Genomic DNA, 24,577 nt, shown 5'->3' on the forward strand with positions numbered 1-24,577 from the left:
CCACTACCCTACCTTGTACCTCTTTTATTACCCCATCCATGTACAGATTGAACAACCATGGAGACATGACACATCCCTGTTTCAAACCAACTTTCAAAGAGAAAAATTCACTTAGTTCACCATCAACATGCACTGCAGCCTTCGCACCATCGTACATACTCTTCACAGCATTCAACAACTTCCCATCTACTCCATATATTCTTAACACTTTCCACAATCCTTGTCTATCCACCCTGTCATATGCTTTCTCCAAATCCATGAAAGCCGCATACAACTTCTTTCCCTTCTCTAGAAACTTTTCCACTAAAGATCTAAGAATGAATATCTGATCTACACAACCTCTTCCATTCCTAAAGCCTCCCTGTTCCTCTCCAACTAATTCCTCTGTTCTTTCTCTAACTCTGTCTATAAGTATCCTACCATACACTTTTCCTATTATACTAAGAAGACAAATGCCCCTATGATTACCACACACTTCTTTTTCCCCTTTTTCTTTGTACAAGGGAATAATTATACCTGACCTCCAATCCTCTGGGACTCTACCTTCCTCCCAGGCCAATCTGCACATCTTCCACATCCATTCTACTACTATCTCTCCCCCATGCTTCGGCATTTCACCACACACTCCATCAATTCCTGGGGCTTTCCCCGATTTAACTTTCTTCATTGCTTCCACAACTTATATCCTACTGATTTCTTCCTGTCTTCTCACCTCCCTCCTTCTCCCAGCTATTCCCCAGCCACTTATACTCGCATTATTTCCATCCTCTACGTTCAACAATTCCTTAAAGTGTTCTCTCCATCTGCTCACTTTTTCTCCCTTTTCCACTAGTAATCTACCATTTTTATCTTTCACTCCCCTGCTAACTTCACTTCCACCCTGTCTTACTCTTTTCACTTCTCTCCAGAACATTTTCTTACAGTCTCTCCACTTTACACTCAAATTCCTTCCAAATTCCTCATCCACTCCCTTCTTACTCTCTCTTACTAATCTTTTCACCTCTCTCTTCCTTTCCACATATAACTCTCTCTTCCGCCTCTCAACTTCTTCCACGCCCCTATTTCTCATCCATTCATTGTATGCTTTCTTCTTTTGTGCCATAGCCTGTTTCACCTCTTCAGTCCACCACGCTGTTCCTTGCACCCCCCTCCGTCTTCTCTTCCTTCCACACACCACATCACATGCTGCACATATTTCTTCTGTAAATATCTTACATACACCTTCCACGTCTCCCATCTGCTCCAATTCATATTCGCCCAATCGTTCCTCCACTTCTCTCTTATACTCTGCCTTTTTCTCATCCTCTTGTAACCTTTCCACTCTCCTTGCAACTACTCCTTCCTCTCGTCTTTCCCTTCTATTCTTCCATCTTACTTGCATCCTAATTCTGACCACCACCAAGTAGTGGTCAGAAAGTCCACTCCCCCAACCTCTATACACTCTTGCATCCTTTACACATCTTCGCATCCTTTCATCCACACACACATAATCAATCATTGCCTTCCTTTCATTCAGTTCACCACCCACCCTTCTCATCACTCGCCATGTATACCTGTGGATAATTTTATGCCTGAAGAGGGTATTGGCTATCACCAACCCCCTCCCAACACAAATGTCCACTAACGCACTCCCATTCTCATCTATCTCAGCAGGCACACCCCACTCACCAACTATTCCATCCACCTTCACATTACCAACTTTACCATTCATATGACCAATCAAAAACACTCTCTCATTCCTTCCAAACTTTTCCATGCACACTTCTACATTTGTCCAGAACTCTTCTCTCACTCTTCTAGCATGATCTTGCGTTGGCGCATACACACACACAATCGCCCACATTTGTATTCCAACTTTCAACTTTACCCACACAATCCTTGACCCAACTGATCCATACTGTCTTATGCTCTTCTTCCATCTTTTACTCACAACTATACACACTCCTTCCTTTGCCCTCTCATTCTCATCTACTCCTGCACATATACCCCATCCATACTCCCATTCTCTCACACTTTCTCCTCACCATTTTGTTTCAGTTATTCCACATACATCCACTTTCCCACCCTCAAGCACCTGGACAATCTCTCTCTTTTTCACCTCATCATTCTCTCCTCTTACAGTCCATGTACTCATTACCAAGTCCTTTGTCCGGTCCTGGGTCGTCATCGTTTGGTCAGTCCTTGTCCGAGGCTTCTTGTTTGTTTTTTTAGTTAGCTGTTTTCCGGGGAGGGGCACTAACCCTCCGCCAACCCTTTTAGTCGCCTTTTACGACAAGCAGGGATACTGGGGGAGTATTCTTGAAAACCCCCCTACCCCCAGGGGGGGATCGTGCTAGCAGAGTGAGAGAAGAGTTCTGGACAAATGTGGAAGTGTGCATATAAAAGTCTGGAAGGAATGAGAGAGTGTTTTTGATCGGTGATATAAATGATAAAATAGGGAATGTGAAGATGGATGGAATAGTTGGTGAGTGGAGTGTGCCTGCTGAAATAGATGAGAATTGCAATGCGTTAGTGGACATTTGTGCTGGGAGGGGGTTGGTGATAGCCAATACCCTCTTCAGGCATAAAATGATCCACAGTCATGGCGAGTGATGAGAAGGGTGGGTGATGAAATGAATGAAAGGAAGGTAATGATTGATTATGTGTGTGTGTGTGGATGAAAGGATGCGAAGATGTGTAATGGATGCAAGAGCTTATAGAGGCTGGGGGAATGGACTTTCTGACCACTACTTGGTGGTGGCCAGAATTAGGATACAAGTAAGATGGAGGAATACAAGAAGGGAAAGACGAGAGGAAGGAGTAGCTCCAAGGAGAGTGGAAAGGTTACAAAAGGATGAGAGAAAGGCAGAGTATAAGAGAGAAGTGGAGGAACGATTGGGCAAATATGAATTGGAGCAGATGGGGGACGTGGAAGGTGTGTTCAGGATAAATACAGAAGAAATATGTGCAGCATGTGATGTGGTGTGTGGGAGGAAGAGAAGATGGAGGGGGGTGCAAGGAACAGCGTGGTGGACTGAAGAGGTGAGACAGGCTGTGGCACAAAAAAAGAAACCATACAATGAATGGATGCGAAATAGGGGCGTGGAAGAAGTTGAGAGGTGGAAGAGAGAGTTATATGTAGAAAGAGAGAGGTGAAAAGATTAGTAAGAGAGAGTAAGAAGAGTGGATGAGGAATTTGGAAGGAATTTGAGTGTAAAGTGGAGGAACTGAAAGAGAATGTTCTGGAAAGAGGTGAAGAGAGTAAGACAGGGTGGAAGTGAGGTTAGCAGGGGAGTGAAAGATATAAATGGTAGATTACTAGAGAAGGGAGAAAAAGTGAGCAGATGGAGAGAACACTTTAAGGAATTGTTGAACATATAGGATGGAAGTAATGCGAGTATAAGTGGCTGGGGAATGGCTGGGAGAAGGAGGGAGGTGAGAAGACAGGAAGAAATCTGTAGGATAAAAGTTGTGGAAGGAATGAAGAAAGTTAAACTGGGGAAAGCCCCAGGAATTAATGAAGTGTGTGGATGAAATGCCGAAGCATGGGGGAGAGATAGTAGTAGAATGGATGTGAACGATGTGCAGATTAGCCTGGGAGGAAGGTAGAATCCCGGAGGATTGGAAGTCGGGTATAACTATTTTCTTGTACAAAGGAAAAGGGGAAAAAGAAGCGTGTGGTATTCATAGGGGCATTTGTCTCCTTAGTATAAAAGGAAAAGTGTGTAGTAGGATACTTATTGACAGAGTTAGAGAAAGAACAGAGGAATTAGTTGGAGAGGAACAGGGAGGCTTTAGGAAGGGAAGAGGTTGTGTAGATCAGATATTCATTCTTAGATCTTTAGTGGGAAAGTTTCTAGAGAAGGGAAAGAAGTTGTATGCGGCTTTCATGGATTTGGAGAAAGCATATGACAGGGTGGATGGAAAGTATTAGGAATATATGGGGTAGATGGAAAGTTGTTGAATGCTGTGAAGAGTATGCATGATGGTCCTATGGCTGCAGTGCGTGTGGATGGTGAACTAAGTGAATTTTTCTCTTTGGAGGTGGGTTCAAACAGGGATGTGTCATGTCTCCATGGTTATTCAATCTGTTCATGGATGGGTTAATAAAAGAGGTACAAGGTAGGATAGTGCATGTTGGAGTGGCCCTGGTGAGAGAGGATAGTGTTTGGAAACTCCCTGTACTGTTGTTTGCAGATGATATTGTGTTGTTGAGTGAAGACGAAGGGGAGCTGCAAGGCTTGGTGGATGAGTTTGGGAGAGAGTGTAAGAAACGGAATCTAAAGGTGAATGTAGGGAAGAGTAAAGTGATGGTCTTTGAGAGAGGTGAAGTCAGTGAATGTACAGCGAGGTTGGATGGTGAGGAATTGGAAAATGTGAGTACGTTTAAGTACTTGGGTAGTGTGATGAGTAAGGATGGAGGTTTGGAGGGTGAAGTGCTTGAATGGGTACAGCAGGGAAGAAAGGTTGCTGGTTCTTTGAAAGCAGTGATAACAAACAGGGAAGTGAGCATGGAAGTGAAAAAGTTACTACATGACAGTATTGTGATACCAACTCTAACGTATGGAAGTGAAGCTTGGACGTTGTTGGAAGGACACAAGTCAAGAGTGAGAGCAGTGGAAATGAGTTATTTCAGAGGAGCCTGTGGAGTCACATGGAGAGACAGGCTGACGAACGAGGATATAAAGGAGCATTGTGGTGTGGATGTGGATGTGATAGGAAGTGTTATGAGGAACTCACTGAGGTGGTTTGGCCATGTGGAGAGGATGGAGGGTGAAAGACTGACGAAGAGAGTGTATGTGAGTGAGGTGGAGGGGGGAAGAGGGAGGGGGAGGCCGAGGATGAGATGGAAGGATGGGGTGGAGAGGTATATGAGAAAGGGGTGTGTGAGTTGGGAGCAGGGAGGTGAAATGGCTGGGGACAGGGCGACGTGGAGGCGATTTGTTTGTGGCCACTCCAAACGGGCTTGAGGCGTCTGGCAATATAAATCATCATCAGCTGTTGAGGTCCACTGCAGGAACGGCCTATCCCTACCGAAGCAGGGACGATACAGTCAATGTATTTCTACCAAGTGGCTTAGGCTGTCTGGAAGAGACTGTATGTAGGGTGAAAAGTGCTTGAGAGTGTAATTGTAGTGTTGGAGTGGCTTTGGATGTGTGTGTAGTCTGTGGACCAAGTGTAATCGGCCCGCCTTAAGCCGACTGGGTGCAAACATACTAGTATGCGACAATGGTTCAACCACAGCACCCCTTGTGTCTGCCAAAGTGGTCAATGGCGTGGTGGACGCTTCCCAAAGTCTATACAACTCTGGTAGGGAGGCGAAAACCAGCCCACCAGCGTGCGAGACGCACACTCTTCCATTATACCGCTGAGGCTCTGGCAATATATATATATATATATATATATATATATATATATATATATATATATGGAGCCTCTGTGGTACAGTGGTAGAGTGTGCATTTCGCACGCTGGTGAGAAGGGGTTCGCCTCCCGCCGGAGTTGTAAAAACTTTGGGAAGCGTTCACCAAGCCACTTGCTACTTTGGCGGACACAAGAGGTGATGTGGTTGAACCAGTGTCGCATACTAGTATGCTTGCACCCAATTGGCTTAAGGCGGGCTAATTACACTTGGTTCACAGAATTCACACACATCCAAAGCCACTACAACACTATAATCACACTCACAAGCATTTCTCACCCTATATACAGTCTCTACCAGAAAGCCTAAGCCACTATTTAGAGATACATTGGCTGTATCGTCCCTGCTTCAGTAGGGATAGGCCGGTCCTGCAGTGGACCTCAAAGGCTGATGATGATGATATATATATATATATATATATATATAGTGTTACTTAGCCTATGATTTCATCATCCTTTGTATAATTCTAACGTACAGTATGCTGCATGTTTGATCACGATTCGCCTCGTGGCTTCCATAGTGACCAGGCTTGCGTGTTCTACCTCACTCCCCCCTTCTCCCCCTTATAGTAGAGTAAGTCGTTCTTTCTGTTGTTCAGAGCAGGAGTGTCAACTCTTCGTCCTATGTGCCCTCATTTGCGCGTACTTCTTGCAAGTTGAATCAAGCTCTGCCGGCCCCTATATAATGAGCTCAGTCTCTGCATTAATTGCCACTTAGATCTACTCCTCACTTAGTTCACATCTCTGTCCTCCCTTGTATAGTGTATTATCTTTGTGAGTGCTCAGGAAGTCTCCAACCATTTAGCTGCTGTATAATTTGAGTATAAGTGTTGTTACTATTTTTCTTGTACTGTATGGCCTAAGGTGTTCATTCTTGGGCCTGGTAAGGTTTTTTTGATTCATGTGGAGTTTTTGATGTCAGCCATTATTAATAATATTTTGTATCTGTAATAATATATCTTGCATTAACTGAGCATTATCCGGTTTTCTCATTTTATCAGGGCTGACTTAGATAAATTTACTCTTGCTATTTTCGAGTTAATAGAGGCTATTGCAGTTAACTATATATTTAACCTGTTTTTGCCATTACATTATCCTTATGAGTCCTGAATGTTTAGTTCTAAGTTTGAACATTAAACTTTAACTTGTAAGTTTACCTAACTCTTTTGTTTTGAACCTGGAACTTTGCGGGACAGTAGTGATTTTAGTATTCTCACTTGAAGTGTTCATTATCTCTCTCTGTTCCGTAACAACTTTGGCGACCTCTTATCAGGATATTCAGGATATTATCATAAGGATATTGCTTGATATTTTGTGACTGTGATTTATTCATGATGTCTACTATTACTACTCTTGATGAAGCCAATGATTTTTTGTCAAATGTGCAAACAGTGTGTGATGTAGTAAACACAACAAAGAATGAACTTAAGCTTGTTGCTGAACAATTGGGAATTGCTGTTCGCTCTCATCATTCTAAAGATCAAATTGTCGACATGATTAATAAAAGCTTGTTTAATGTAACTCCTCCAGATGAGCAAACGCAGATTGAAATAGCGAAGTTACAGCTATCACTGCAGGAGGCTCGTGCTAAGGAGGCTGAGTCTCAGGCTCGTATTCAGGAGGCACAGGCAGAAATTGAAATTGCTAGGATTCAGGCAGACCATGAGTATCGCATGAAACAAAGTGGAACTGGATCATCTAGCTCTGATGATTTTGATGTGGCTAAAAATGTTAAACTTGTCCCTCCTTTTAACCCGTCACGTCCCGAGCCTTTCCGCACCTATGACATCCCCCAGTCCCGAGCCTTTTTGGAAAATTTTTTTTTCTTATGAAACTTCCGCTTAGGTCGAGAAACTATGGAAAATCTTGAAGAAAGTTGTCTCTGCAGTCTATAAGTGGTCTATACAGGTGCGGTTTCCCCCCGCAGGTATCGTATTCTGTAATGGGCTGGATATGCGTAAACGTTTTCTATGGTAAGGAGTAATGGGACAAACAACACACAACACCTCTACATTTATTGAATTTGTACTAATAAACAATAACAGTAACAATATAATGGATTTCAGACACATATATAGGAAAAATAAGCATTGTACCATCGCGCGAGCATAGCGAGTTAGGTCCGAGTCGTAACATGCTATCTGCTAATTTTCTGTTATGAGTCTACCGATCATTTTTTCTACTTGTATACTTCTGTTTCAATGACAATTTACTAATTACAACTGTTTGTAAGTAATTTCAGATGTTTTCATTCATTTTGATGACATGCAGCATAAGTTTAGCGCACATCAGCTTAGTAAGCGCACTCGCTATGTCTCGTATTTCAACATACCAATTTGTTTTATCACTTTCTAATTATTTTCCCATTTACATAGAACCTTTCCCCCACCACTGTGAAAGTTTTCAATTATTTTCATTCATTACGAGGGCATTTAGCGATATGCTAGCGCCTATTCACGTAGCAACCACGATCTCAAACACTCGTGTTTCATCATCTACTTTATTTATTCACTCCAATTATATTTTCCCACTTACATTACACACGTTTACACCCCTCCAATGCACTGTACATACTTACTGCCATTATTTATTCAAGTGAGCATGAGAATATCGCCTGAAAATACCCTCGCAAGGAATGTTACGTCATACATAATACTCACACACTTATATACTAATTCACGCACACACTTATATACTAATTATTCACTTTATCACTTGCTGACTTTTATTTTGACTAATACGTGCCTTATTCATTTGAGTAGGCGTCAGGAAATCTTATCTTTATAGACACGCTATGAATATTTGACTTAGGAAATACATCATCATATACAATAATTTGAACTTATATTATACCAGTAAGAATGTCACATAATAGAAAATATATAATAAGGGGTCGTATTTATTGCACTGAGCGACAGAATATCGCATCAAACAACCCTCTCTATGTAAGTTTCAACTTAGGGCAGATTTATATACTTACACCCAATGTTTGCACTTATGTTCTACCCGTAGGCACTTTATACTAATATTTGGCGATCCACATGACTGATTTTTTCACAGAGCGTCTGTCTGTCGCATTTACATCATAATTTCTGCGTCCTTTCGCAATCACACCATGCTAAAAATTGCAGCAACGTGTGGTATTCACTAAAACATGGGTGAATACACAGACCCACGTCACACTGCACGCACTCATAGCGGGTGTCCTTCCTCTGTGTCGTGAGTCGCACCTGGGAATTACTGCACACGTGACACCTGCGCTGGGGCCTAGGTCTGTTGGGCTGGGGCGGGATAGGAGTGGGGAAATGGCGGGCGGATATTCTCTGGGGAGTGTGGGTAATAGGGGCAGTGCGGGGGCGCTGTTGGGGCCTTTCAACCGCATATTTTGCAAAGAGTTCTCGTGTGAGCTCCCTCACAAACCCTTCAAAGGTTTCCTGAACTCCTGTGGTCATGGCGTGAAGGTGGTGGCAATTCAGAGCAGTGATATCTAGCAAGTGAAAGAACAGTTTCTTATACCACTTCATCGTGGTCCTGGCACACTCTACCGTCGATATCATGGAGTCAGACTGGTCCACGAGGCGCATGTTTATATTATAGTCCATGACACATTCAGGTTTCCAAACACGACGCCTGCTCTCGCTATGGTAATCAACAGAATCAGTACGGTGCATCAAGGGGCGGTGAACCGTGGACAAGAGGCTTACTTCTCTGTTGTGGTTCCACATTGTTGCAAGGATGTTGTTTGCTTTGAAGAAGACAACCTCACTCCTTGCAAGTTTCCGCCCTACCTTGACCATGTGACGCCGGTTCACCTTTACGGTTCCACATACTCCCGTTTCATGTCTGTGAAGATAACGAGCGAGAAGAGGGCTAGTGTACCAGTTGTCGAGGTAGAGAACGTGACCACGATGAAGGTAGTCTTGTATCATCGTCTTTACCACTGCTCCAGAAAGTCCTATACTTCGATCTTCTATTATGTCTGTCTGTGCACCGGTGTACAAGACTATGTCTTGCACGTATCCAGTCCTACAGTCACACATAACAAAGATCTTGAACCCAAAACGGTGCCTTTTGCTGGGTATATACTGTCTGAATGAAATATTGCCTCTCCACAACACGAGACTCTCGTCTATGACGAGATCTCTATAGGGATAGAATGAGGATCGAAAGGTTTGCCTGAGGTGATCAAAGACCAGCCTAATTCGCCTCATTTTGTCCGTGTTGTTTGTATTTGCAGGGTCATTAGCATCATAAAAATGGAGGCGACTTAGAATTTGTTGAAACCGATTACGGCTCATCACTTGACCAAATATGGGGGTAAACATAACAGGGTCCGTAGTCCAGTAAGCAGGAATTCTATTTTTTCTTATTATACCCATCAAAAGGACAAGGGCAAAAAATAAGAACATTTCTGGAATGGAGACAGGGTAATCATAAATCATTGAATGCCTACTCCTTGTTCCCAATCTTTCACTTTCTAGCCGCTGGCCGCTTGCAAACAGGTTTGTTTGAAGCACGATCTGATCAACGAAGGCCTCACTGAAAAAAGGTGGAAAAATCCAACCTGCTTGAATTGCAGTGAATACCTGGTGCAATGCAGCCAGATCGCCCATGCTCAGTGAAGGGGTGAATGAGGGGAGAAAAATCACTCCCATCCTCCCAATCCCACGACACAAATCCCTCGTCCCCATCACCGCCTTCGTCTGGGTGGGGAGGAGATCCTGGTTGGGGAGGTTGGGGAGAAGGAGTACGGAGGGCTTCCCCACTGTCACTCCTCTTCCCTCTGCCTTTACCCTTTCCCTTTCTCTTACCCTTACGGCCTTGAGGAACATTAGGGGGCTGTGGGGATGAAATAGTTTGATATTGGGGAGCAGAAGACGTGCTGGGGAGTGGTTCCTCCCCACCTTCCCCCTCCATTACCACACCACGTGCTCTCTCACGCAACCTTGCTCGACCACGTGTTAGGGGATATTGGGGAGCATAAGACGTGCTTTGGAGTGGTTCCTCCCCACCTTCCCCCTCCCTCACAACTCCACGTGATAAGGAACGCACCCGCACTGGCCCACGTGATCCACTCTGCCACCTCACACTGCGTAGGGAGAGCAATGACTCACCCACCTCACTCTCACTTTCCCTAATCCCAGGAATGTCCATTTCACTCCCCACTCCCTCCACTTCACTTCCTACCGCCCCAAACAGAATGCTTGGCCCATACCTGCTTAGACGACGTGGTGTGCGCTCTGGGCCACGATGCGTAATCACCTCCCGCCCATACCACGTGGCAGCACGTCCCACGTCTCCGTCCTCGTCCTCGTCCTCGACCTCGAATTCGGCTTCCAAGGCACGCTGGGGATAGGGATATGACATACCACGTGCCTTCTTTGCCTCCTGCCCCTCTCTAGCAGCACGGTAAGTCAAGTACTGCCGCTTCCTTGGTGACGGAACTTCCTCGTCACTGCTGGTGGTTTCTTCCTCGTCTGGCTGCACATAATCTTTGTCCATCTCCTCGTCATCCAGTGGGGAATCACTGTCGCCGGTAAAGGTGTCCAGGGCGACTTGAATTTCGCTCTCTGAGAGACCTCTCTTAGCCATGTCTGAGCAGGACCGTGGCTACCAGGTGAGTGGACGAGTGGCGGGCTAGCGCGGGTCGCGCTGGGTCGCCGAGTGTCCCCGCCTGGTGGCAGGTAGGGGAAGGTCAGGCGAGGGTACGTACCGCAAATCAAGCGCGAAATTTGAAAATTGTCGAAATTATGCACATTGCAATTGCACGACGTACTGGTACGTCGCCGGGACTGGCAAATGCAAATCGTGGTGACGTACCCATACGTCGTCGGGACGGGGCGGGTTAATGAATCAGATTTATCAAAGTATTTTCATTTGTTTGAGAAGATAGCTACAGGTTTTAATTGGCCCAAAAAGTATTGGCCAGTACTCCTACAAAGTGTTCTCACCGGTAAAGCTCAAGTAACTTATGCATCTTTGCCTCAGGATCAATCTGATAATTATGATGTAGTTAAGAGCTTGATTCTTAAGGCCTATGAGCTTGTTCCTGAAGCCTATTGAGTAAAATTTAGGACAACTTATAAGCAAGATAAGCAATCCCATGTTGAGTATGCAAAAATCAAAGAAGATCTGTTAGAGCAGTGGTTAAATTCTAAGAATGTAAATTCTGATTTTGATAAATTTAAGCAGATGATTTTGCTGGAGGACTTCAAAAGGTGTATTAATAAAGATGTAAACCTATATCTTGATGAGAAAGGAATAGATAATTTGTCTGATGCTGCAGTTTTAGCTGATGAATATGTTCTCACTCACAAGAGATATTCTAAAGAAAAAAGGAAAGCTGAAAGAAAGTACGCTGCCTCTACTCATAGTACAGGTAACAGGAAAGAGAATAAAGATGATGTTTCTCAGGAAGTAAATACCAGTTTCACCTCTAGATTTCAGAAGAGTAAATGTACTTATTGTAGTAAGCTTGGTCATACTACGGAGAAATGTTTCAGGAGACAGCGTGATGTGAACAAAAAGGAGTCTTTAAATATTCAGTCAATTAGTCTAGTGTCCACCCTTGAGAGTTCCCAGAATTCTTTAACTGAGTTAATTGAACCTGCTTTGAGGGGTAAATTAAATTCTCATGATGAAGCTCCTCTTTTGAGCAGTAACGTGTGTGACACTCTCAAGAGTTCATGTGCTAATTTCCTGTCTGATGGTTTTGTCAGTCCTCTGGACAATAATGACAGAAAATCAGTTAAAATATATCGTAATACAGGTGCTTGCCAATCCCTTATGCTGACCAGTGTTCTAGGCTCTAATGTTAATTCCTCTGATGAAACTGTAATCTTACAAGGTGTAGGGAATAATTACTTCTCTGTCCCTCTGTGCAGAGTGAATTTAGAGTCTAGTTTTGTTAATGGTTCCGTTATGGTTGGGTTCGTTGAGACACTCCCAATGTCAGATGTAACTTTCTTACTTCGAAATGATATTGGTGGAAGTCAAGTGTGTCCAGCTCCTCAGTTGTCTGGTGAACCAGTGACTGCGACCCAGGACTGTGATATCCCTGATGTGTTCTCTGGATGTGCTGTCACTAGGGCTAAGTCTAAAGTTACTGGTGACTTAGAGGATAATGATGATGATGATGTTATCCTAGCTGACACTTTTCTTGCTAATTTGGACCACTCACCAGATGAGGCAGTACCCCGTAGTATTGATAATTTGTCTCGTCAAGAGTTGGTTGAGTTGCAGGTTGCTGACCCTGAGTTGAAAGGTCTAGCTAACTCTGTTTGCAGTGAGGAAGAGTCAGCTGGTGCTTCTACTTGTTGTTATATAAAGTCAGGAGTACTTATGAGAAAGTGGAGACCCCCAACAGCATCAGCCGACTGTGAATGGGAGGTTGTACATCAAGTTGTCATCCCTTGTGTTTGTAGGCAGGATATCATTAGAGTGGCTCATGATTCCAGTTTGGCAGGACACCTTGAAGTGAGGAAGACTGTGGCACGCATTTTGAAACACTTCTACTGGCCAGGTATCTTCAGAGATGTTTCCTGGTATTGTAAGTCTTGTCACACCTGTCAAGTTGTGGGGAAGTGTAATCAGACCGAAAAGGTTGCACCTCTAGTTCCCATTCCTCCTTTTTGAGGCGCCATTCACCCGTGTGTTGGTGGATATTGTGGGCCCTCTTCCTAAGACTTCTTCAGGATTTTCTTATGTGTTGACCCTGATTGATATGGCTACTCGTTATCCTGAAGCCATTCCACTTAAAAATATCTCAGCAAAGAAAGTGGTTAAGGAAATGCTAGGGTTCCTCTCCAAGTTTGGTCTGCCCAGGGAGGTGCAGTCAGACCTGGAAAGTGGTTTCATATCAAGTGTTTTCAAGCAGTCTCTGAAAGAGTTGGGCATCACCCAGATCACGTCTACAGCTTACCATCCCCAGACCCAAGGAGCGTTGGAGAGATATCATCAAACACTCAAATCGATGCTCAGGAAATACTGTTTGGAACATCAGAAAGACTGGGATAAAGGTCTTCCATTCGCTGAATTTGCCGCAAGAGAATCTACAAATGAATCACTGGGCTTCTCACCTTTTGAACTACTGTCTGGCCATGAAGTAAGAGGACCCCTTAAGCTACTCAAGAAATGCCGGCTGTTGAAGGAAGATGACGTCAACCTGCTGGAGTATGTGATGAAGTTCAAAGAACGACTGTCCACTGCTTTACAGCTGACAAGAGAGAATTTAGGAGCTGCTCAGGAGAAGATGAAGACTTGGTATGATAAGAAGTCCAGGTTACGCCACTTTCAGCCAGGAGATCAGGTTTTGATTCTGCTACCGGTGCATGGGCAACCTCTTCAAGCCAAGTTTAGTGGTCCTTATTTCGTGGAGAAGAAACCCAGTGATGTCAACTATGTCATCGCCACACCAGATCGTAGAAAGAACAAGCAACTTTGTCACATCAACATGCTAAAGTTATATCACAGGCGGGACGAAAATAACCCAGTCTGCACTGTAGCTGTTCCACCCGAGTCTGCAAGTGAAGTTCTCCCATGCAGTAAGAGCCTAAGTGATAGTTTGGGGAAGAATCCTGATATCATGAATGATCTCCAGATTAAGCTTTCTCATCTAGCTCCCGAGGAAAGGTAGGAGTTTTCGGCATTACTGCAGGAGTACCCGCAAGTGTTCCGTGCCACTCCAGGAAGAACCACTGTGTTGATGCATGATGTCGATGTTGGAGATGCAAAGCCAATTAAACTGCCTCCTTACCGTGTGAACCCAGTGAAAGTTCCTCTCATCCAGAAGGAGCTTGGCTACCTGTTGGACCACAAGATGATTGAGCCCTGTCAGAGCGAGTGGAGTTCTCCTGTCACTCTAGTCCCTAAGCCAGGTGGGTCACAGCTGCTTTGCATCGACTACAGACGTGTTAACCATTTAACGAAAACAGACACTTACCCTCTCCCTCGCGTGGAAGATTGCATAGACAAGATCAGAAAGGCTAGGTACATAAGTAAGTTTGATTTGTTAAAGGGATACTGGCAAGTACCTATGACTGAACCTGCTAGGAAGATCTCATGTTTTGTAACACTAGGAAAGACTTTTGCATGTTCTGTGATGCCATATGGTATGAAGAATGCACCAGCCACTTTTCAGAAGCTCATGAATGTTGTAACAGAGGGTTTGGCAGGGTGTGTTGTTTATATTGATGATGTATTAATCTTCAGTGACAACTGGAAAGATCACCGATGCCATGTTAGTAAATTTCTTGAGCGTTTGGTTCAGGCTAATCTTGTAGCTAATTTATCAAAGTGTGAGTTTGGTCAAGCTGAAGTTCAATACCTTGGGTACGTAATAGGTGATGGACACGTTGCACCACCAGGAGCTAAGGTTCAGGTTATAAGTGATCTTCCCAGACCTAAAAGTAGGAAAGAGCTACAAAGATTTTTGGGAATGGTAGGTTATTACAGGAGATTTGTTCTTAACTTTTCAATTCTTGTATCACCACTTAGAGACCTACTGAAAAAGGGAGATAAATTTTCTGGACCGATAACTGTGAATCCTCTTTCAGTAAACTTAAAGCTGTCCTATTAAGTCAGCCAGTGCTAGCTACCCCAAATTTTGCGAAGCCTTTTAAGATGGCTGTTTACGCAAGTGATACAGGAGCTGGGGCTGTTTTGCTGGAAGAGGATGATCAGGGTATTGAACACCCTTTATCTTATTACAGTAAGAAGTTCACTTCACCTCAAGAGAACTACTCAACTATTGAGAAAGAGCTTTTGGCCTTGATTTTGGGTTTACAGCATTTTTCATTTTATTTGTATTCTGGTTTTGACCCCATAGTCATTTATACCGATCATAACCCACTGAAATTCCTTAGTAAGTTTAAAGATAAGAATCAGAGATTGACAAGATGGAGTCTACTTCTTCAAGAGTATTCATTAGACATACATGTCAAGGGGAAAGAAAATGTTATTGCAGATTGCTTATCTAGACTTTAGACAGATTGTTTTAGAGTAATAAGAAATTTCCTTTGTAAATTTCTTTTTCTTTGTGGGGAGGTGTTACATAGCCTATGATTTCATCATCCTTTGTATAATTCTAACGTACAGTATGCTGCATGTTTGATCACTATTCGCCTCGTGGCTTTCATTGTGACCAGGCTTGTGTGTTCTACCTCACTCCCCCGCTTCTCCCCCTTATACTAGAGTAAGTCGTTCTTTCTGTTGTTCAGAACAGGAGTGTCAACTCTTCGTCCTCTGTGCCCTCATTTGCACGTCCTTCTTGCAAGTTGAATCAAGCTCTGTCGGCCCCTAGATAATGAGCTCAGTCTCTGCATTAATTGCCACTTAGATCTACCCCTCATTTGGTTCACATCTCTGTCCTCTCTTGTATAGTGTATTATCTTTGTGAGTGCTCAGGAAGTCTCCAACCATCTAGCTGCTGTATAATTTGAGTATAAGTGTTGTTACCATTTTTCTTGTACTGTATGGCCTAAGGTGTTCATTCGTGGGCCTGGTAAGGTTTCTTTGATTCATGTGGAGTTTTTGATGTCAGCCATTATTAATAATATTTTGTATCTGTAATAATATATCCAACCTCGCTGTACAATCACTGAGAGAGGTGAAGTCAGTGAATGTACAGCGAGGTTGGATGGTGAGGAATTGGAAAATGTGAGTACGTTTAATTACTTGGGTAGTGTGATGAGTAAGGATGGAGGTTTGTAGGGTGAAGTGCTTGAAAGGGTACAACACGGAAGAAAGGTTGCTGGTTCTTTGAAAGCAGTGATAAGAAACAGGGAAGTGAGCATGGAAGTGAAAAAGTTACTACATGACAGTATGGTGATACCAACTCTAACGTACGGAAGTGAAGCTTGGACGTTGTTGGAAGGACACAAGTCAAGAGTGAGAGCAGTGGAAATGAGTTATTTAAGAGGAGCCTGTGGAGTCACATGGAGAGATAGGCTGACGAATGAGGATATAAATGAACGTTGTGGTGTTAATGTGGATGTGATAGGGAGCGTTATGAGGAACACACTGAGGTGGTTTGGCCATGTGGAGAGGATGGAGGGTGAAAGACTGACGAAGAGAGTGTATGTGAGTGAGGTGGAGGGGGGAAGAGGGAGGGGGAGGCCGAGGATGAGATGGAGGGATGGGGTGGAGAGGTATATGAGAGAGAGGGGTGTGAGTTGGGAGCAGAGCAGTGAAATGGCGGGAGACAGGGCGAATTGGAGGCGATTTGTTTGTGGCCACCCCAAACAGGATTGAGGCGTCTGGCAATAGATAGATAGATAGATAGAATAATATATCTTGCATTAACTGAGCATTATTCGGTTTTCTCATTTTATCAGGGCTGACATAGATAAATTTACTCTTGCTAATTTCGTGTTAATAGAGGCTATTGCATTTAACCATATATTTAACCTGTTTTTGCCATTTCATTATCCTTATGAGTCCTGAATGTTTAGTTGTTAGTTTGAGCATTAAACTTTAACTTGTAATTTTACCTAACTCCTTTGTTTTGAACCAGGAACTTTGCGTGACAGTAGTGATTTTAGAGTTCTCACTTGAAGTGTTCATTATCTCTCTCTCTCTTCCGTAACAATATATATATATATATATATATATATATATATATATATATATATATATATATATATATATATATATATATAGATAGATAGATAGATAGATAGATAGATATATCGTTGCATATGACTCGTTTACCAATATGTAACAAAAATACTTACACTGCATAGAAATATGTTTTTCCGTTAATTTCCTTTACATTAAATCATTTTCGTCTGGGAAACTTCTTAAATATGATACAGGTGAGACAGCTTGCTGAAACATTCTAACCAGGTACAAAAAAGAGCTAATTTTCACCTTACGAAAGAGCACAAGCAAGTCTGAAGCCTGTATTACCAATTTTCCGATAAGGAAATGAAGAACGTTTGCTTTGACACATGAAATACAGATTGTTCATAACTTTCCTAACCTAGGACAACATACTTTATCATTGTGAAAGAGATGGAGAATATCTTTTCAGTATGAAATAATCTTAATTGTCTGTTGAAAGGATTATGCCAGGTACTTATTAAATGAATATGTTTGTGTGGATGAGTAAATTGGGAGTGTGTCGTCCTGTGTCGGTTACCTCCCGTTCTTAGGGGGAAGCAGCCTGCGTATATAGATATAAATAGACTGATTAAATACGTTTTGTCTTGAAATCCTGAAAGTAATGGTAGGTTTGGGATGTAAATGCTCACTTTAATGGGAGCTCAGGTAACTCAGAACACAGATGGGATCTCAAATCTATTGCCTCACTTCAGTCTGCTGTTTGCTCAGCCAAGCTTTGGGTAACAGAAACAACATTTAGCACAGATATCACCCTTTTCTGCTTTTGCCCGTTTATAAGAGAGACGTAGATCATTTTACAAGAAAGGAAACTTTATCTTTCTCGTGGCTCTTGCTATTTTTTTTCTACGAACGACAACGAAACTTAGTTATGTGATGTGTTGGCAATTCATTATCTTGATACATAGAACCGGTTCACTCGGCTGTCATATATAAAGAGCCTGCCTGGTTAGCATCTGTTTGGTTTGGCAGAGAATGTTTCAAAACTGGAGGAGCTTGTAAAGATACTTCGAATGAAGTTTATTGTGATTACTACACCCTTACGTTAACGTGAAACTCATTAGTACGTGTACGGATCAGGGTATTTAGTATATCAACAGTAATAGTTGAAATCTGTTTGTATTGCTCTGAGATTCACCTCAGATAATTAGAACTTATCAGTGTGCAATCTCATGAGGTGGAATGCTTTAATACGGCTGTACATTGTTTTGCAATATTTTTCTTTACAATATCGGCCATACCGATGCCTGTTCTGAACGTGTCCCTCCTGCTTCCACCGCCTGAGCCACCTGCAGACAGTGGTGACGCTGGACCCGGTTACCCTAGCTATGGCACGAGCTGACAGGCCCCCTACCCACAACCAGATGAAGTTGTTGCGTTCTGTCAGGGAGGTTGGGCATGAAGGCCGCTGTGTTTCCATGTTCTGTCTAAGAGAGATATTCAACAATCAAATATACAATAGAACTTTGTCCCCCTGGTTACTTTGCATCAAGTGTTGGACGTACAATTTGTAGTTACTTTTGTTTCAGTCCTTCACAGTTGCGACAGTACTTTCACTGCAGTCTTGTTGCTACTGGATATTTTATTAAGTACCAGATTTTTAGTAAACTGTCTGACGAAGGCTATTTATATAACTCATGCAGTTCGAAAAACCTTTTCTGAATTAAATACCTTCAGAATGTAGGGACAATATATAAAAATCCTGAACTATCTTTGGATATTGGGAGGCAAGTTTGCATACTGGTAGTAAATTTTGGGCACTGGACGGCAAGAGGCGAGTAATAGCGTTTATTCATAGGCACTGTTCGGCAGTTTTTTTTTAATCCATAATATATTTTCTGTAATGAGGTCCATTGATTAAAAAAAAATGAATGATTAAATAGATCGTAACTTGAAGCCCGCCAAGGATGGACTGTGCCTACAACTTCACTGGTTCTCTGCTTCATATCCTGAGAAAGATCCACGTAGGAACCTAGTGATCTCTCCACCAAATGAAAGATGTGGGAAACTGTAACAAGTTAATGAAGATTGAGCATAAAAGAGCAATAGATTATCGAAAACAATAGTGGAGCGAATTGGGTAAAACAACAACAGTAATAAGTCCTTATAAAAGTCTTTAAGGAACAAAAACCAATTATCTAAGCATTGAAAAAAAAAAACAAGCAGAAGAAACAAACTTCACAGCAACAGCATCAAATATTTAAGCAACAGAAATAAAGGTCTAAGTATCGGACACAAACCTCTAAGCAACAGAAAAAAATCTAAGAAACAGACAAACCTCGGGGCAACAGAAACAAACCTCTAAGCAACATAACCATAAATCTAAGCAAGAAACAGGTTGGTAGTTAGAGATTAGTTAGCTGGTGTGACCGGGCTGCTTTATCGCACCCTCACAGGCTCTGTGTTACGGGTTATGAAGGAAAAATTATCCATGGGTACCACAAATATCACTTACTCTTTGAAGAAATAAACTTTATCCACCAACTGTCCAAGCAAGGAAAACGTCTCTAAGGAACAATTGTCAGTAGACGTAGCCGAGGAGTGTAATTATACAAAGAAGGTTATCTGTCCACCAATCTAGATAGCATAGTTTTAGGTACTTGTAGTGAGATACGGCACTTGATTGTGGATCGTTAAGCTCATCCAGAATTAAGTAGTGAGACGTAGTGTCAACGAGGTGAGTTACAGCACTCTTGGGTTACGAAGTTTATTGCACAAAGTTATAAAAAAAAAAAGGTGAGCTACAGTTTCATAGACCGTGATAGTAACGTCAGACCCTCTCACCAACCCTTCTCTCCCCTTTCTCTCTCTAACCTCCCTTCTGATCCGAAGGGAATCTCTCCAACATTATATAGAGCGTGGGGAGGATGTGTATGGTAAATTTCCCATCACATGGACTAAGTGGCTAGGGCTAGTTACGCCACGTGTTTTCGATACGTCATGAAATTCTTGTTCGTCTGGCCTATGAGGAAGTTTGAGAAACCTCATATGGCTTAAAATTCTTGATGGTCTGAGACAACAAGGGATGTGGATATACATTGTGTGAATTGACATTCCTGGTTCGTCTAGGTAAGAGGATGTGTTCTTTAACTCTTCTTGAAGAACTCAGACATAACTACCTGTTCTACATACTCTTACCTATGGCTATATACAGCAGTTACATACAGTATTTTGTTATATTATGCCTACATATCGCTCGGTCACGCGAAACTGGCATAACATCGACAGTAAATATTCATAACATAATAACAGATAATAGATACACATTACAGTCAATTTGTAAGTGAAATACATAAGGTTACATAAGGTTACATAATTGCGATAATGTAGTTATTGTTGATATGAACTTGTACATGTAATATTAAAACAGTACAATGCCAAGTCTACTATGGTCAATTATAAAATATATATGAGAAGGAGTTTATATATATATATATATATATATATATATATATATATATATATATATATATATATATATATATATATATATATATATATATATATATATATATATATATATATATATATATATACTTTGTTACGGAACAGAGAAAGATAATGTACACTCCAAGTGAGAATACTAAAAATCACTACTGTCCCGTAAAGTTCCAGGTTCAAAACAAAAGAGTTAGGTAAAATTACAAGTTAAAGTTTAATGCTCAAACTAACAACAAAACATTCAGGACTCATAAGGATAATGTAATGGCAAAAAACAGGTTAAATATATGGTTAACTGCAATAGCCTCTATTAACACGAAATTAGCAAGAGTAAATTTATCTAAGTCAGCCCTGATAAAATGAAAATACACTGGGTAATGCTCAGTTAATGCAAGATAAATTATTACAGATGCAAACTATTATTAATGATAGCTAACAATAAGAATTTTACATGAATTACAAAACCTTACTAGGCCTAAGAATCAACCCCATGCTACACAGTACAAGAAAAAATGCAACAACAGTTATACTCAAATTACACACGGCTGCTAGATGGTTGGAGACTTTCTGAGCACTCACAATAATAATAACTGTACAGGGGAGGACAGAGATGTGAACAAAATGAGGAGTAGATATAAGTGGCAATAATGCAGAGACTGAGCTCATTATATAGGGCCCGGCAGAGCTTGATACAACTTGTAAGAAGGACGCGCAAATGAAGCCATGGGGACAAAGAGTTGACAATCCCGCTCTGAACAACAGAAAGGACGACTCACTCTACTATAATGGTAGAAGGGGGGGACTGAGGCAGAACACGCTCGTGATCAAAAATGCAGCATACTGTGCATTAAAATTACACAAAGGATGATGAAATCATAGGCTATGTAACACCTCCCCACAAAGAAAAAGAAATTTACAAAGGAAATTTCTTATTACTCTAAAACAATCTGTCTAAAGTCTAGATAAGCAATCTGCAATAACATTTTCTTTCCCCTTGACATGTTGTAGGTCTAATGAATACTCCTGAAGAAGTAGACTCCATCTTGTCAATCTCTGATTTTTATCTTAAAACTTACTAAGGAATTTCAGTGGGTTATGATCGGTATAAATGACTATGGGGTCAAAATCAGAACACAAATAAAATGAAAAATGCTGTAAACACAAAATCAAGGCCGAGAGCTCTTTCTCAATAGTTGAGTAGTTTTTTTTTGAGGTGGAACGAACTTCTTACTGTAATAAGATACAGGATGTTCAATACCCTGATCATCCTCTTGCAGCAAAACAGCCCCAGCTCCTGTATCACTTGCATCAACAGCCATCTTAAAAGGCTTAGCAAAATTTGGAGTATCGAGCACTGGCTGACTTAATAGGATAGCTTTAAGTTTGCTGAAAGAGGATTCACACTTATCGGTCCAGACAAATTTAACTCCCTTTTTCAGTAGGTCTGTAAGTGGTGATACAAGAATAGAAAAGATAAGAACAAATCTCTTGTAATAACCTACCATTCCCAAAAATCTTTGTAGCTCTTTCCTACTTTTAGGTCTGGGAAGATCACTTATAACCTGAACCTTAGCTCCTGGTGGTGCAACATGTCCACCACCAATTACATACCCAAGGTACTGAACTTTAGCTTGACCAAACTCACACTTTGATAAATTAGCTACAAGATTAGCATGAACCAAACGCTCAAGAAATTTACTGACATGGCATAGGTGATCTTTCCAGTTGTCACTGAAGATTAATACATCATCAATATAAACAACACACCCTGCCAAACCCTCTGTTACAACATTCATGAGCTTCTGAAATGTGGCTGGTGCATTCTTCATACCATATGGCATTACAGAACATGCAAAAGTCTTTCCTAGTGTTACAAAACATGAGATCTCCCTAGCACGTTCAGTCATAGGTACTTGCCAGTATCCCTTTAACAAATCAAACTTACTTATGTACCTAGCCTTTCCGATCTTGTCTATGCAATCTTCCACGTGAGGGAGAGGATAAGTGTCTGTTTTGGTTATCTGATTAACACGTCTGTTGTCGATGCAATCCACTGTGACCCACCTGGCTTAGGGACTAGAGTGACAGGAGAACTCCACTCGCTCTGACAGGGCTCAATCATCTTGTGGTCCAACAGGTAGCCAAGCTCCTTCTGGATGAGAGGAACTTTCACTGGGTTCACACGGTAAGGAGGCAGTTTAATTGGCTTTGCGTCTCCAACATCGACATCATGCATCAACACAGTGGTTTTTCCTGGAGTGGCACGGAACACTTGCGGGTACTCCTGCAGTAATGACGAAAACTCCTGCCTTTCCTTGGGAGGTAGGTGAGAAAGCTTAGTCTGGAGATCATTCATGATATCAGGATTCTTCCCCAAACTATCACTCAGGCTCATGCTGCATGGGAGAGCTTCACTTGCAGACTCGGGTGGAACAGCTACAGCGCAATCTGGGTTATTTTCGTCCCGCCTGTGATATAACTTTAGCATGTTGATGTGACATAGTTGCTTGTTCTTTCTACGATCTGGTGTGGCGATGACATAGTTGACATCACTGAGTTTCTTCTCCACGAAATAAGGACCACTAAACTTGGCTTGAAGAGGTTGCCCATGAACCGGTAGCAGAATCAAAACCTGATCTCCTGGCTGAAAGTGGCGTAACCTGGACTTCTTATCATACCAAGTCTTCATCTTCTCCTGAGCAGCTCCTAAATTCTCTCTCGCCAGCTGTAAAGCGGTTGACAGCCGTTCTTTCAACTTCATCACATACTCCAGCAGGTTGACGTCATCTTCCTCCGACAGCCAGCATTCCTTGAGTAGCTTAAGGGGTCCTCTTACTTCATGGCCAAACAGTAGTTCAAAGGGTGAGAAGCCCAGTGATTCATTTGGAGATTCTCTTGCGGCAAATACAACGAATGGAAGACCTTTATCCCAGTCTTTCTGATGTTCCAAACAGTATTTCTTGAGCATCGATTTGAGTGTTTGATGATATCTCTCCAACGCTCCTTGGGTCTGGGGATGGTAAGCTGAAGACGTGATCTGGGTGATGCCCAACTCTTTCAGAGACTGCTTGAAAACATTTGACATGATATTACTTCCCCGGTCTGACTGTACCTCCTTGGGCAGACCAAACTTTGTGAAGAACCCTAGCATTTCCTTAACCACGTTCTTTGCTGAGATATTTCTAAGTGGAATGGCTTCAGGATAACGAGTAGCCATATCAATCAGGGTCAACACATACGACAATCCTGAAGAAGTCTTAGGAAGAGGGCCCACAATATCCACCAACACACATGTCAATGGCGCCTCAAAAGAAGGAATGGGAACTAGAGGTGCAACCTTTTCGGTCTGATTACACTTCCCCACAACTTGACAGGTGTGACAAGACTTATAATACCAGGAAACATCCCTGAAGATACCTGGCCAGTAGAAGTGTTTCAAAATGCGTGCCACAGTCTTCCTCACTCCAAGGTGTCCTGCCAAACTGGAATCATGAGCCACTCTAATGATATCCTGCCTACAAACACGAGGGATGACAACTTGATGTACAACCTCCCATTCACAGTCGGCTGACTGTGCTGGGGGTCTCCACTTCCTCATAAGTACTCCTGACTTTATATAATAATAAGTAGAAGCACCGGCTAACTTCCTCACTGCAAGCACAGTTAGCTAGACCTTTGAACTCAGGGTCAGCAACCTGCAACTCAACCAACTCTTGACGAGACAAATTATCAACACTACGGGGTACTGCCTCATCTGGTGAGTAGTCCAAATTAGCAAGAAAAATGTCAGCTAGGATAACATCATCATCATCATTATCCTCTATATCACCAGTAAGTTTAGACTTAGCCCTAGTGACAGCACATCCAGAGAACACATCAGGGACACCACAATCCTGGGTCGCAGCCACTGGTTCACTAGACAACTGAGGAGCTGGACACACTTGACTTCCACCAATATCATTTCCAAGTAAGAAAGTTACACCTGACATTGGGAGTTTCTCAACCAACCCAACCATAACGGAACCATTAACAAAACCAGACTCTAAATTCACTCTGCACAGAGGGACAGAGAAGTAATTATTCCCTACACCTTGTAAGATTACAGTTTCATCAGAGG

This window comes from Coenobita brevimanus, chromosome 16 (assembly GCF_032717465.1).
Source record: "Coenobita brevimanus isolate Jiangsu-jjx chromosome 16, ASM3271746v2, whole genome shotgun sequence".
Classification (NCBI taxonomy): Eukaryota; Metazoa; Arthropoda; class Malacostraca; order Decapoda; family Coenobitidae; genus Coenobita; species Coenobita brevimanus.